The sequence below is a fragment of the Piliocolobus tephrosceles genome, chromosome 5 (assembly GCF_002776525.5).
Source record: "Piliocolobus tephrosceles isolate RC106 chromosome 5, ASM277652v3, whole genome shotgun sequence".
Lineage (NCBI taxonomy): Eukaryota > Metazoa > Chordata > Mammalia > Primates > Cercopithecidae > Piliocolobus > Piliocolobus tephrosceles.
This window is the reverse complement of record NC_045438.1, coordinates 133,019,511-133,036,053: the sequence shown is the minus strand read 5'-3', so window position 1 is coordinate 133,036,053 and position 16,543 is coordinate 133,019,511. Positions and strand designations below refer to the sequence as shown.

At 47.0% G+C, this 16,543-nt stretch overlaps 1 pseudogene; it reads left to right on the top strand.

Moving 5' to 3' along the window:
- The first annotated feature begins 1,940 nt into the window (after positions 1 to 1,940).
- On the top strand, positions 1,941 to 8,277 carry LOC111543149 (annotated as a pseudogene).
- The last annotated feature ends 8,266 nt before the right edge of the window (positions 8,278 to 16,543 follow it).

Genomic DNA, 16,543 nt, shown 5'->3' with positions numbered 1-16,543 from the left:
GAGACGGGCGGATCACAAGGTCAGGAGATCGAGACCATCCTGGCTAATACGGTGAAACCCCGTCTCTACTAAAGAATACAAAAAAAAAAAAAACAAAAAAAAACTAGCCGGGCGATGAGGCGGGCGCCTGTAGTCCCAGCTACTTGGGAGGCGGAGGCAGGAGAATGGCGTAAACCTGAGAGGCGGAGCTTGCAGTGAGCTGAGATCCGGCCACCGCACTCCAGCCTGGGCGACAGAGCCAGACTCCGTCTCAAAAAAAAAAAAGAATTTTTTTAATATTTCATAATATATTTGTATATATTTTTTGTATAACCTTTATACATCTCTGATAATAATAAATGGCAAATGTGGTAGGCAGCCTTCTAAAACTATCCCAGTGACCCCAACTTCTTAAATATGCCCTGTTTACTTTGCTGCCCTTGAATCTGAGCTGGACCTAGTAATTTTCTTCTGATCTAGAATATGGCAAAGGGAGAGCATGCTCCTTTTTTTTTTTTTTTTTTTTTTTTTGAGATGGAGTCTGGTTCTGTCAACCAGGCTGGAGTGCAGTGGCACGATCTTGGCTCACTGCAACCTCCGCCTCCCAGGTTCAAGTAATTCTCCTGCCTGAACTTCCCGAGTAGCTGGGATTACAGGTGTCTGCCACCATGCCTAGCTAATTTTTTAAATTTTATTTATTTATTTATTTATTTATTTATTTATTTTTGAGACAGAGTCTGGCTCTGTCTCCTGGGCTGGAGTGCAGTGGCCGGATCTCAGCTCACTGCAAGCTCCGCCTCCCAGGTTTACGCCATTCTCCTGCCTCAGCCTCCGGAGTAGCTGGGACTACAGGCGCCTGCCACCTCGCCCGGCTAGTTTTTTGTATTTTTTAGTAGAGACGGGGTTTCACCGGGTTAGCCAGGATGGTCTCGATCTCCTGACCTCGTGATTCGCCTTTTTTAAATTTTAATAGAAACGAGGTTTTGCTGTGTTGGCCAGGCTGATCTCGAACTTCTGACCTCAGGTGATCCACCTGCCTCAGCCTCCCAAAGTGCTGGGATTACAGGCATGAGCCACTGCGCCTGGCTGCATGTTACTTTTGAAATTAAACTACGAAAGACTGTGATTCCTCTTGTTCCCATTCTCTCTTGCCATTTCACTTGCTCATGCTGATAAAGGCAGCTGCCAAGTTGTGAGCTTCCTTGTGGACAGGCCTACATGGTAAGGAACCCCGGAAGGACCCAGGCCAACAGACTGTGCAGAGCCAAAGTTGTCAATCCAACAGCTTGTAAGGACCCAAAACCTGCCAATAACCTATTGAATAAGTTTGGAAGCAAATGCACCTCTGAGTGGAAACTGAAGATGACTGCAGCCACCGCCAGCACCTCGACCACAGCCTTGTGAGAAACTCAGAGCCAGAGTACATGGCTAAGCTGTAATAGATTCCTGACACACAGAAACCGTGAGATAAAAAATGAGTTAGGCTACTGATATGGTTTGGCTCTGTGTCCCCATCCAAACCTCCTGTTGAACTGTAATTCCCAGTGCTGGGAGAGGGACCTGGTGGGAGGTGATTGGATCATGGGGGCAGATCCCCGCTTGCTGTTCTCGTGAAAGTGACTGAGTTCTCACGAGATCCGATGGTTTAAAAGTGTGTAACACGTCCCCCTCTGCTCTCTCTGCCATGGTAAGATGCACCTGCTTCCCCTTTGCCTTCCATCATGATTGTAAGTTTCCTGATGCCTCAGCCATACTTCCCGTACAGGCTGTGGAAGTGTGAGTCAACAAACCTCTTTTCTTCATAAATTACCATCTCAGGTAGTTCTTTATAGCGGTGTGAGAACAGACTAATACAGCCACTAAACTTTGGGGGAATTCGTTTATGTAAGAAGGTAATCAATACAACAGGTGATTGTTCCAAGAGTCCAGGCACTGGGTCAGTTCTCTTCTTCCACTCAAGGATGGGAAGAAGAATACTCAATGCGACAAGTGTGAGCCTTTAATGCCTGTGACTCCTCCCCACAAGTAACTATGGCCTTCTGTGTGTCCTGGAACATGGCATGGATTCCTTCCAGGGAAGCAGGAAGGGCATGGAGGGAGCTTCCCCTTCTACAACACCTGCTCCCCCGAGCCCAAGAATAAACCAAAACCCCAGGCTGGGAGGCCCCCTTTCCTCTCCAATGTCTTCCTTTCCTCAAAAATCCCCTTATTGCCCCTGAGCTGCTCAGTAATTGCCACCTTAGAATGCTCTTTCCCATGAGCTGGGCCAAGGAGTTCTACAGTCCAAAGGAAGTGATGGCCAGGGACAGTGTCTCATGCCTGTAATCCCAGCACTTGGGGAGGCTGAGGAGGGCAGATTGCTTGAGCTCAGGAGTTTGAGAATAGCCTGGGAAACATGGCAAAATCCCACCTCCACCAAAGAAAAGAAAAGAACAATATAGCTGGGCATGATGGCGCATGCCTGTAATCCCAGCTACTAAGGAGGATGGATTGAGCCAGGAGGTTGAGGTTATGGTGAGCCATCATTGTGCCACTGCAATCCAGTCGGGGAGACAGAGCGAGACTCTGTCACAAACAAACAAACAAATAAAGTGATGCTTATTTTTGCTAGGTGTTGTGGCTCACGTCTGTAATCCCAGCACTTTGGGAGGCCGAGGTGGGCGGATCACTTGAGGTCAGGAGTCCGAGACCAGCCTGGCCAACGTGGCAAAACCCCATCTCTGCTAAAAACACAAAAATTAGCCAGGTGTGGTGGTGCACGCCTGTAGACCCAGCTACTTGGGAGGCTGAGACAGAAGAATTGCTTAAACCCAGGAGGCAGAGGTTGCAGTAAGCTGAGATCACATCACCGCACTCTAGCCTGGGTGACAGAGCAAGACTCCAACTCAAAAAAAAAAAAAAGTGATGCCTATTTTTCCTCATGTGGAAGGAAAAGTTAAGTGAATAGATACTTTTTCCCGTTTTCCCACTTGCTACGGCTTATCTGCTGATGAGTAATAGATGGCCAAATGAATGAGCAAGGAGCAAAGTCTCGTATTTGACTCCAACATCCCCCAGAATACAATTATCCAGGATGATATGAGAATGGAGAGATTCCATAGTAAGAATTAGATTCCCTTTGTCATCCTGCCTCACCCCCACTGACAGGGCTGTACCAGACACAGTGACCCACATTTCCAGCTCTTACAAACAACAAAAATTTACCAACCATGTCCTGAGAGGATGTCACTGATGCTCAGCAGTTAGCTTTGATGGTTTCCAGTGTTAGCAGACAGGATGCATTACACAGTGCCTCCTCCCCACTTTCCAGGGATGTGGCCTGGAGTACCTTCGGCCTTGGGGAATCTTCCCCCAGATTCCACCCATGGGTCAAATTTTAGGAATCAGCTCACTCCCTTAGAAGCAGCTGTGATTCTCATGCTTGTCCTGATGATCTGGACCTTCTGGTGATCTCTGTAGAAACCAGGAAACATCAGGAGATTTAATCCCACTTCAGGAACTCAGTTTTCTTTTTCTCTGTCTTCATTCCCTCTTCTCACTCTATTGCATGTAACTAGGTCACTGCATCTCAAAAAACACATAACTTTTTTTTTGTTTATTTTTGGGTTTACTTTTATTTTTATTTTTTGAGACACAGTTTCACTCTGTCACCCAGGCTGGAGTGCAGTGGAACGATCTCAGCTCACTGCAACCTCTGGGTTCAACTGATTCTCCTGCCTCTGCCCCCCAAATAGCTGGGACTACAGGTGTGTGCAACTATGCCTGACTAATTTTTTTTTGTATTATTAGTAGAGACGAGGTTCCACCATGTTGGCCAGCCTCCTGAGGTCGAACTCCCAAGTGATCTGCCTGCCTCAGCCTCCCAAAGTGCGGGATTACAGGCGTGAGCCACTGCACATGGCCAATACATAAACTATTTTAAGAAATCACATTTCTGTGTTTTCTCCTATCTCAATAATAAATACAATATACAATCAGGTTTTACACCGCGACATTCCATTGCCCAGGGATGGGCAGGAGACAGATGCCTTCCTCTATCTCAACTGCAAAGAAGCCTTCCTTCCTCTTTTACTAATCCTCTTCAGCACAGACCCACCCATCTTTCCCTTCCCACGAGGCCGTATTTCAGACTATCACATGGGGAGAAACCTTGGACAATACCTGGCTTTGCTAGGCAGAGGTCCCTGCTGCCTTCTGCAGTGTTTGTGTCCTTGGGTACTTGAGATTAGAGAATGGTGATGACTTTTAACAAGCATGCTGCCTTCAGGCACTTGTTTAACAAAGCACATCCTGCACAACCCCAAATCCATTAAACCTTGAGTAGACACAGCCCATGTCTCTGTAAGGACAGGGTTGGGCGTAGGGTTACAGATTAACAGTATGTCAAGGCAGAAGAATTTCTCTTAGTACAGAACAAAATGGAGTCTCTTGTGTCTACTTCTTTCTACATAGACACAGTAACAGTCCGATCTCTTTGTTTTCTCCACAGGACTGTTAAAGAATGTTACTGTTTCCGGTCAAATGATACCTACTGACTGGGACGCTCTTACTCGAGCTTGTCTAACTCCTGCTCAGTTCTTACAATTTAAAACTTGGTGGCCAGATGAAGCTTCCATTCAGGCTGCTCACAATGCCCAGGCCCAACCTCAAATTAATATAGCTGCAGACCAACTTTTGGGGGGTTGGTGGCTGGGCTGGTTTAGATGCACAACTGGTCATGCAGGATGATGCCATAGAACAGCTTAGGGGAGCGTGCATTAGAGCTTGGGAAAAAAAAATCACTTCAGGTGGGGAAAAATACCCTTCCTTTAGTGCTACAAAACAGGGACCAAGAGAACCATATGTTGATTTTATAGCTCGGTTACAGAAGTCTCTTAAAAAGATGATTGCAGATTCGGCTGCTCAGGATATAGTGTTGCAGTTACTAGCTTCCGACAATGCTAATCCTGATTGCCAGGCTGCTCTGTGACCTATCAGAGGGAAAGCACATTTAGTTGATTATGTCAAGGACTGTGATGGTATTGGAGGTAATCTGCATAAAGCTACCTTATTGGCACAGGCAAGGGCAGGACTGAGAGTGGATAAAGGAAATACTCCATTTCCTGGAGCTTGTTTTAACTGTGGGACGCATGGTCATACTAAAAAAGAATGTAGAAAAAATCAGCAAGTCAGGCTGCCAGATAGGGGAAAAAAGAAAACTGCTGATCCTGAAATATGTCCAAAACGTAAAAAAGGAAAACACGGGGCTAGTCAGTGTCACTTTTGATAAAAGTGGGAACTTTCATCACTTTTGATAAAGAAGGGAACCCAATTTTGGGAATGAGCCATGAGGGGGCCCGTCCCAGGCCCCGTTCTAAACTGGGGCATTTCCAGCTCAGGCCATTCCCTGAACCCCTGTACAATGTCTGTCCCCCGTCACAGCCGGTAGTGCCACAGTAGATTTTTGCTGCACAATAGTTGTGAGCCTTCTGCCTGGGGAACCCCTGCAAAAGGTCCCAACAGGAGTCTGTGGATCCTTGCCAGCAGGGACAATAGGATTACTTTTAGGAAGGTCTAGTGTAAGTTTAAAAGGCGTACAAATATGTACAGGAGTCATCGATTCAGATTATAATGGGGAAATTCAAATTGTTATATCTACTTCTGTTCCCTGGAAAGCAGAGCCAGGAGAGTGCATAGCACAGCTCCTGATTGTGCCGTATGTGGGAATGGGAAAAAGTGAATCGACCTACATGTCCAACAGCAGATGAATGCGTAAAGAAAATGTGGTATAGGGCCAGGTACAGTGGTTCATACCTGTAATCCCAGCTCCTTGGGAAGCAGAGGCAGGAAGATCCCTTGAAGCTAAGAGTTTGAGACCATGGTGGCTCATGCCTGTAATCCCAGTGATACAGCTCCGATGACTGGAGAAACACCAGGGTTCTTTGTCTCTTGCTGATTAGATAAACAACACGGACACACGTGGAGTGGTTTCAAAGGGCGGAAAGTTTAACAGGCAAGAAAGAAGAAAGAAAGAAGAAAACGGCTCCCCAATAAAGAGGGAGCCGAGCTCCAAACAGACAAACCCCGGGTGCCGCGGAAAACTAGTCCTTTATATTGGGAGGCTGGAGGAGGCAGTGTCTGATGTGCATAGGGCCCAGGCGATTGGTTTGATCAGGTGTGTCATTCACAGAGCCAGCAAAAAACCTGGCCCTCCCACCCTAGCCTTTTAATATGCAACTGCAGGTCTCCGGGATGTCCTGCATTCTTAGAGTCATCTGGAGGTGGTCACGACAGCTGGCGCACTTTGGGACAAGGAGAAGAGGGCAGGAATCGCCACGTTGGATGGACCCAGTTTCTAACCGCTTGTGTTTGCGTATCAAAGCTTGCAGGCCTGGCTTTTCAAGCTGCTTTCTGTTAGCAGAGAAATGTTGCGGCCGGGCGCAGTGGTTCACGCCTGTAATCCCAGAGCTTTGGGAGGTCGAGGCAGATGGGGCAGATCACGAGGTCAGGAGTTCGAGACCAGCCTGGCCAACACGGTGAAACCCAGTCTCTACTTAAAATACAAAACATTAGCCGGGCTGGTGGCAGGCGCCTGTAATCCCAGCTACACGGGAAGCTGAGGCAGGAAGGAGAATAGCTTGAAGTGGGAGGTGGAGACCGCACCACTGCACTTCAGCCTGGGCAACTGAGTGAATCTCAAAAAAACTCTGAAATGTTTAGGGGAGTTGCTTTTATTAAAAGAAAAAGGTTTACTGAGGACTCCTTACCCTTACTATCTGCCTAAAATAATTTCTTAATAATTCCTATATTACCAGCACTTTGCTAGGATGAGGTGGCCGGATCACCTGAGGTCAGGAGTTTGAGACCAGCCTGGCCAACACGGTGAAACCCCGTCTCTACTAAAACTACAAAAATTAGCCAGGCGTGGTGGCAGGCACCTGTAATCCCAGCTACTCAGGAGACTGGGGCAGGAGAATCTCTTGAACCCAGGAGGCAGAGGTTGCAGTGACCCGAAATCGCGCCACTGCACTCCAGCCTGGGCGACGGAGCCAGACTCGGTCTCAAAAAAAGAAAAAAAAAAAAAAAAAAGGAAAGTTTAAGACCAGCCGGTGCAACATGTCCCATCTGTACAAAAAATAAAAAAATAATAATTTTTTAAAAAAACAGGTTCCCTTCCGACCGCGGCGCAGATGTCCTGGTAGCCCGCCCCTTTCCCAGGCCGCCTCTCCGCCCCACGCCGCGCCAGCCGCTGTCAGCTCCCTGACCTGAGGTGTGGTGCAGGCTGAGCCGCTGCCTGAGCCGCTGCTCCACGTCCTGGGCCTTAGCTTCCCGCTGCAGACCTGCGGGCCGATTCTTCTCTGCCCTCCCAGTCTCATGAAGTCGCAGGTGGTGTTTGTCCACGGCGGTCCCGGCGCACAGGCATCCTCGAGAAAGATGACTACACACACCTTTCTGCAGGAGAGTTGCTTCATGATGAAAGGAAGAGCCCAGATTCACAGTATGGTGAACTCACTGAAAATTACATTAAAGAAAGAAACATGGGACCAGTGGAGATAACTATCAGTTTATTAAAGAGGGAAATGGATTAGACAATGGCTGTCAGTGCTCAAAAGAGTACATCCTTGATGGATGGGTTTCCAAGAAGTCAAGACAATCTTCAAGGTTGGAACAATAGGCCGGGCGGGGTGGCTCAGGCCTGTAATCCCAGCACTTTGGGAGACCAAGGCAGGTGGATTACCTGAGGTCAGGAGTTCACGACCAGCCTGCCCAACATGAAGAAACCCCGTCTCTACTAAAAATACAAAAAATTAGCCAGGCCTGGTGGCATGTGCCTGTAATCCCAGCTACTCGGGAGGCTGAGGCAGAAGAATCTCTTGAATCCGGGAGGCGGACGTTGCAGGGAGTCAAGACCCCACCAGTGCACTCCAGCCTGGGTAACAAGAGCGAGGCTCCATCTCAAAACACACACACACGCGCACGCGCACAAAAACCAGGTTGGAACAAGACAATGGATGGGAAGGCAGATAGATGTATCTTTCATTCTCTCTCTCTCTCTCTCTCTCTCTCTCTCTGTGTGTGTGTGTGTGTGTGTGTATACTGTAATAATATGATCTATATTGAATGATGTCCTGAGAGAGGAAAGAGTAGCGGTAGGAGTGATGACAACAGAGAAAGCTTGGGAAAGAGAACTGAGCCCCACCTTCAGACAACAAAGCCAGTTATTGACTTATATAAAGAAATGGGGAAAGTAAAGAAAATAAATGCTTCTCAATCTGTTAAGTTTTTGAAGTTGTGAAGATTTTTGACATGGAAAACTAATTCTCAACCTGAAAGCATCCTTGAAATCTTGCTTGAATATTGCTTTGATAGCTGCTATCGTGACCCCCTTTTAAGGCAATTTTAATCTTTCATAACTACATCTCAATTAGTGGCTGGAAAGTATATGGTAAGACAAATTAAATTTTTTATGTTTTTTTTTTGGTCACAGGAGAGACAGTAAATTAAGAGACATAACTTCTTCATCTTAGTTACAGTGCTCACTAAACAAGCTAGTTTTTTTTTGTTGTTTTAACTCAAAAAGACTATCCCTTTTATAGTTTGTGCCTTCTATGAGCAAAACTTTTCAGTATGCTTGTAATTTAGTAATTACAACATGTTAGGATTTAGGGATACCCACTTCCTCCTTTTCTTGCAAGTTTTAAATTTCCAACCTTAGGTGAATTTGTGGACCAGATTTCAAAGGAAATTTTTGTGGAGTCAGTTCTTGCACACAATGTGTTTAGTAAACAAACTTGAAGTGGATTCTTAGCAGTGTTTTAGTACATATCAAATAACTAACCATTTCCTATAGAAAAGTAAGAAAACATAGGCTTTGTTTTACTACAACTTGTACAATGTTGTATGACAGGGCATATTCTTTGCTTCCAAGTTTTGGGTTGGAGGCACTAGGGGTTCAGAGCCTGGCAGAATTGGCAGCTTTATTCTGACATAATCTAAGGGTATGGGGCAAGGATCACATCTAAGGCTTGTGTTCCTCATCCTCTATTATATGGTGTTATTCATGATTCAACTGATCTTAACAAAATTCCTAGCACTGGAAACTTGAAATGCATGTGGCTAGATTTATGCTAAAATGATTCAGTTAGCATTTTAGTAACACTTCAAATGTTTTTTTGTTTGTTTTTTAGACCAAACACAACGTTAGGATTCATTAGAAGAAGCAATCTAGTTAAATTTCCCATTAGTGTTTTATTTTCTTGAATACTTTTTTTTATAGTTGTTTAAAAAAAATGAAAAATCATTACACTTTGGTCAGAAAAATAATAAATATCTTATAAATGTTTGATTCCTTTGCTTGCTATTTGTATTCAGTCTATTGTTTTGGCATCATGTTGAAGCACTGAAAGACAAACAATCTTTAAAAGGCTAAAAAAAAAAAAAAAAAAAAAAAAGCCAGGTGTGGTGGCGTGCACTTATAGTCCTAGCCTTGGGAGGCTGAGGAAGGAGGATCACTTGAGACCAGAAGGCCAAGGCTGCAGTAAGTTATGATCACGCCACTGCACTCCAGCTTGGGCAACAGAGTGAGACCCTGTCTTCAAAAAGAAAAAAAAAAAGTGATTTGCAGTTGTAAAAACTGAAGATTTCAAACAGGAAGTAGAAAACTAACTTCACCCTCTCCAAGTAACCTGTGCCACTTCCAGGCACTTTTCCCTATAGTGGCTGCTGTAGCACGACTTGTTCAGGTTTTCTTTCATCTCCTTCACGTGTCCCTTCCTGCACTGCAGGGCAGGAAAGCTAAACACTACAGTGGTAGACCTAGGTGTGATTGCTGATCACAGGCACTCCCTAAAGCCTAATCTTCATGGAGGTAAGGGAGGGCAGTGGCATCTGTAGGAGGCATACTGTTTTTGTTTTGTTTTGTTTTTGGCTAGGGAAGACGCAGGCAATACTTTTTTTTTTTTTTAAAGACGGGGTGTTGCCCAGGCTGGAGTGCAGTGCTATGATCATAGCTCACTGTAACTCCAAACTCCTAGGTTTAAGTGATCCTCCCACCTCAGCCTCCTGAGTAGCTGGGACTATGAGGTGCACATCACCACACTCAGCTAATTTTTTTTTTTTTTTTCCTCGAGACGGAATCTCGCTCTGTTGCCCAGGCTGGAGTGCAGTGGCGCCATCTTGGCTCACTGCAAGCTCCGCCTCCTGGGTTCACGCCATTCTCCTGCCTCAGCCTCCCAAGTAGCTGGGACTACAGGTGCCCGCCACCATGCCCAGCTAATTTTTTGTATTTTTTTAGTAGAGACGGGGTTTCACCGTCTTAGCCAGGATGGTCTTGATCTCCTGACCTCATGATCCGCCCACCTTGGCCTCCCAAAGTGCTGGGATTACAGGTGTGAGCCATGCACCCGGCCATTTTTTTTTCCCTATAGAGACAAGGGTATCACTATGTTGCCAAGGCTGGTCTCAAACTCCCAGCCTCAAGCAACCCTCCTGCCTTGGCCTCCCAAAGTGCTAATATTACAGGCGTGAGCCACCACACCTGCCTACAGGCAATAGTTTTGCTGGAGTGCAGTGATGCAATCATAGCTCACTACAGCCTCAATCTCCCAGGCTCAAATGATCTTCCCACCTCAACCTCCCAAGTAGCTGGGACTACAGGTGTGACTACAGCTGAGACTACAGTTTAATTTTTAAACTTTTTTTTTGTAAAGACCAGGCCTTGCTATGTTGCCCAAGCTGGTCTTGAACTCCTGAGCTCAAGCAATCTTCCCACCTTGGCCTCCCAAACTGCTGGGATTACAGGTGTGAGCCACTGCACCTGGCAGGCAATAATCTTTCATGGCAGCTTCCTGAACCCAATATCACAGCTAACGTGTGTGTTCCCGGGACCACAGCTGCAGTGATGACTACCTGCCTCCTTGCCTGCCTGATGGTGGCAGGGGTAGTAGCTCCCCTGGTAGCTCAGTTCTGCAAGGTTGTTTTGTTTTGTTTTTTAAGTCATTCCTGGAGGCTCAGTCTGGTTTCCACTCTTCCAATCATTTCAATGTCTTTGTCAGCCCTCGATTATCTGTATTACATTCCTTTCTGCTTAAAATAAGTACGGTGGTATCTCTTATCTGCAACTGAGCTCTGATATTAAGGTACCTGACATACGATAGGTATCACTAAATGTTTGTTGAATACATTAATGAATGATGAATGAATAGGTAAATGGAATGGAGACCACCAAAATGTATACAGTCAGTTGGACAGACGAACCTAGTGGACTCAACAGAGTGGTAAAGTAATTGATGGATGGTAAGTGGGCAATGAAACCAATTTGGTGCATCCTAACCAGCTTTTTTTTTTTTTTGAGATGGAGTCTCACTCTGTCGCCTAGGTTGGAGTGCAGCGGTGCGATCTTGGCTCACTGCAACCTCTGCCTTCCGAGTTCAAGTGATTCTCCTGCCTCAGCCTCCTGAGTAGCTGGGGGTTACAGGCGCGAGCCACCGCACCTGGCTAATTTTTGTATTTTTAGTAGAAACAGGGTTTCATCATGTTGGTCAGGCGGGTCTCAAACTCCTGATCTCGTGATCCGCCCGCCTCAGCCTCCCAAAGTGTTGGGATTACAGTCATGAGCCACCACGCCCGGCCCCTAACCAGCACTTTTAAAAGATGAAATAGAAAAGAATAGAAAATCTCAGATAAGATCACATATGGTAAATGTAAGTATTGTTTTGTGAAACTTTAGTTCCATACACACATCTACACATTGATGTATGCACGAGCACACACGTTTGCAGTGGTGATCATCAAACCAGCATAACACAGACACCAACTAATTGGGGCTACTAGTTGTCTGAATATCTGTGTAAAATGTACCTTTACCATGGGTTGTAGTAAAAAAAAAAATGATTGAGATCCATTGCTCTATAGAATGTAGCTTAGGCTTCTTGAGGGTGGGGGGGGAACAAGTTTTCAAGGACTCTTCCTTCAGTGTCACCCTTGGCTAAAGGATACTGTCCATGACTCCTTCCTGCCCCAGCGAGCTGTTCCTGAATCCAGGTAGGATCTTTTTTTTTTTTTTTTTTTTTTTGAGACAGAGTCTTGCTCTGTCCCCCAGGCTGGAGTGCAGCGGAACAATCTGGACTCAGTGCAAGCTCCGCCTGCTGGGTTCACACCATTCTCCTTCCTCAGCCTCCTGAGTAGCTGGGACTACAAGCGCCCACCACCACGCCCAGCAAATTTTTTGTATTTTCAGTAGAGATGGGGTTTCACCATGCTAGCCAGGATGGTCTCGATCTCCTGACCTCGTGATCTGCCCGCCCCGGCCTCCCAAAGTGCTGGGATTACAGGCTTGAGCCACCACACCCGGCCCAGGTATGGTCTTAAGCAGAGCAGTCCTCCGTGTATGGTAACTTGGGGTGTTATGGGCACTTATAATTCTACCTACTCAGCATCCATGCACTATTCCTCAAGAGGCAGCAACCCCCTATCTCCTTGCCTTTGGGGAGCTGCCCTGCTCAGGTTCCATGAGGTTCTGGTCCCTAGTCCCCCTGGCCTTCTAGGGATTTCTAGATGGGTGCTGAAGGGAGGTGCATAGAGCTATGTACAGCTCCCTGCTGCCCCCACAGAGAGGCAGTCTCCCTCCCTGAGAGGAAATGAGACTGCCTGAAGGCTGACGCTGAAGAGAGAGACACCTGTCAGTGGTTTCTCTTTGGAGCCCTGAGGCCAGCCTCACATGGTGACTGACCCGATACTGTTTCTTTTGCTTTTTAGTGTTAAAATTACATAATTTGGCTGGAATTCTTTCACTTGCAGCTGCAGGAGTTGTGATTCCCTCATGGTTCCTTGAGGTAAGCAAGGGGCCCTCACTGCCAAGGCAACTGGGCACAAATGTGGCTCAGACTCACCGAGTGGGAGAAGGAAGGGACTCTAGTGCCAGCAAGTCTACACATTCACCCTACGCACAGGCGGCGTGGCAGGATGGCAGAATGGGGCATTCCCTTGCTATGTCCCCTCTGGAGACCTCTGTGCATGAACCTTTCGCCTGAACACAGAGGTTGTAGGGAGCCCTCCTTGGCCCCTCTGAGGAAGGCCCCTGTCATAGGCTAAGTTGCTTAGAAAAGCTCAGTCCCCTCCCATGGGTGAAGGCAATGGGGCAGCACACCTGGTTGCCAGACACCACTGCCCACTCTGTCCTTCAGGCCAAAGCCCTAGGGTCAAAGGGTCAGCCCAGTCCAGGAGGAGGCAGCAGGTCATCTCCCTCCTCTCCCTCCAGGCCTGTCTTTCTCCCAAGCTGAGCTGATAGCCTCTCAGCAGGGCCAGCCTGTCCCGGGAAGAAATAAAATGAGAAGTGTGTGTTCTGAGCCCTGCCCCTGGTTCAGAGTATGTTGTGTGGGTGGGGTGACTAGAAGCTGGGAAACAGTTGATCTCCCTTGGGCATGCTGGGCCTCTCCTTCTAGAGACCTTACAAACAGAGCCGGGCAACCCCACCGTCACCCTGCACCCCTGGCTCAATGGCTCAGGTCCCCTTGCACTGACTCTAGCACTGCCACCACCAGCCCAGCTTTCCACCGAGGAGCCACCTCAACGGGGGCTATTCTCACAGACCCTCAAGTTCCCCGGCACGTTGACCGCTCCATCTCCAATCTGTATCCCCCACAAGCAGACACCATCTCCTTGCTGTTCTACTCACAGCTATTCACTGTCACCTCCAAACCTTTACCCACCCTGTACCCCTGCTTGGAAACCCTTAGTCTCTGCTTACCAAATCCCAGTCCCCCTTCAAGGCTTAGCGAAACAGCACGGCCCTCTCCTGCCAGAGTCTGCGACATACAAGCTTGAGGCCTCCACCTCCTCACCTCCAAACACTTCCCACTCTGGTCCTCTTGTCTAGGAAGGCTTTGAGGATCTATTTTCGCATTTCAAACTCTTAGGGCACCGACTCATTCCTCACTCTCCCCAGATTGCTTTTAGAGTTCCTTCAGGAGGACTTGAGTAATGCGCAATTTTCACGAGGTCAGTTTTCCCTAGGATTTTATTTTGGATTTCAAAGACTGATAAGACCTCCAAAAAATTTTGAGGACTGAGAATTTGTGCACATATTTAATATATTGGCCAAAAGCCAGTCTCGGTGGCTCAAGCCTGTAATCCCCGTACTTTGGGAGGCCAGTGGATCACCTAAGGTCAGGGGTTCAAGACCAGCCTGGCCAACATGGTGAAACCCCGTCTCTACTAAAAATACAAAAATTAGCTGAGCATGGTGGCGGGTGCCTGTAATCCCAGCTACTCGGGAGGCTGAGGCAGGAGAATTGCTTGAACCTGGGAGGCAGAGGTTGCAGTGAGCCAAGATGGCACCACAGCACTCCAACCTGGGTGACAGCGCAAGACTCGGTCTCAAAAATATATGTGTGTGTGTGTATACATATATGTATATATATGCCCAAAAAAAGAACATGAACAATGAAACAAAACTACTACTGTATCGTGGCTATTATTGCTTTTTAAAAATGTATTTTTAAATATTTTGTTATTTTTTACCTCCAAATACCATCACCATTTTATTTATTTTAATTATTATTACTTTTTTGGGACAGTCCATCTCATGGTTCACTGTAGCCTCAATCTCCCAGGTTCGAGCTCCTCTTACCTCAGTCTCCCATGTATTTGGGACCACAGGCAGATGCCACCATGCCCAGCTAATTTTTTTTTATTTTTGTAGAGACAGAGGTCTCACTTTGTTGCCAGGTTGGTCTTGAACCCCTGATGGCCATTATTTCATAAAAGCACATTTTAACACCAAAGAAGTAGAAAAGAAGTAATTTCAAAATAAATAATCATTTTTTAAATTAAATACATTTATTTGACTGGGCAGTATGTTGAGACGCTACCTCTACTAAAAATACAAAAATTAGCCAGGCGTAGTGGCGCGCACCTGTCGTCCCAGCTACTTGGAGGAGGGGCTGAGGCAGGAGACTCTTGAACCCAGGAAGCAAAGGCTGCAGTAAGCCAAGATCGTGCCACTGCACTACAGCCTGGGTGACGTCTCAAAAACAATTTTTGTTTAATAATAATAAATTTAATATATTTACCTTTAACAAAAACACTACTACATTATCCTTATTTTCATTTTGCTGCAGACCAGTGAGAACATTGTCATGGAAACCACCACTTGGGCCACCAGAAAGATGCAGAAGAAAAGAAGTGAGACATTAAAGACTGTCAGAGGAGGGGAAGGTGAAGGGGCAGGAAATAGGGGGTAAGAAGTCCACCAGCAAGGTGCTCCCCTGTCCTGAACTGACCCCCTTCTGCTCACTGAAGTCTGAGGTGGCCAGTTTTGGGCCCTGGGCAGAGCTGTGGCCATGCCCACAGGTCAGGCAGCTCAGTGATTCCCGGTGCTGGAGACCCTGGTGATATGGTTCCTACTCCCCTGCAATGCAGAGGTACCCTGCACACGTGCCTGTGACCAGTGCTGGCAGGCCCTGGTACAGGAGAAAAAGCACAGGACTTGGAGTCAGGAGCAGAGCTAGGCCTGGCTCTGCTACTCACCAGCTGAGTCACTGGGAGAAGTCCTTGCCCTCTCTGGGCCTCAGTTTCCTCAACTGAAAATAAAGGTTCTGAACCAGTTGTTTTTGAGGAAACCAGAAGATCTCTGGCTTAAGAAAAAGAAAAAAAAAATCCATGCACATAATATTTTGTACAGAATTCCATCAGCTTCACCACCCCTCAGAGCCTTCAGTGGGTTCCCCAGGGGCTGCCAACACTGACACACAGTTGCTGGCCCCTTGCCTTCAAATTTGCCACTTTCCTAAGCAGTCAACAATACTTCTCAAGTGTCTAATGGTCATGGGGGTATGGGCAAAGGAAGCCAGTGAAGCAGTACAAGAAGTATCCGTCCCCAGACCTCCTCTCCAGTTTACAAATGATCTGCATGGATGGGTCGCTAGTTAGCCAAGGTACCAGAACACACATATGAAGAGAGCTCAGACCACGACTGCTGGACCCCCCTTACTAGTTAATGATGGGAACCCCCTTACTAGGGGCAAAGCCCTCTGGCCACTCCCAGTGTAGTTTAGTCGTAAGAACTTGGACCCAGGAGCTAGAACGCCCTGGATTTATATCTGACTCTGCCATTTCATCTTGTTACTTGGGCAAGTAACTTTATCTTGAGCCTTCAGTTTCCTAGTCTGTAAAACAGAGCTAAGAGTTACACAGCAGAAATGATAGTAGATGCTAAATATTCCAAGACTCCCTTGAATTTTCCAGCCTCCCTTGCAGAAGGTTAGAAGGTTGGGATTGGCCGGGCACAGTGGCTCAAGCCTGTAATCCTAGCACTTTGGGAGGCCGAGATGGGCAGATCACGAGGTCAGGAGATTGAGACCATCCTGGCTAACATGGTGAAACCCCATCTCTACTAAAAAATACAAAAAAAAACTAGCCGGGCGAGGTGGCGGGCGCCTGTAGTCCCAGCTACTCGGGAGGCTGAGGCAGGAGAATGGCGTGAACCCGGGAGGTAGAGCTTGCAGTGAGCTGAGATCCGGCCACTGCACTCCAGCCTCGGCGACAGAGCAAGACTCTGTCTCAAAAAAAAAAAAAAAAAAAAAAA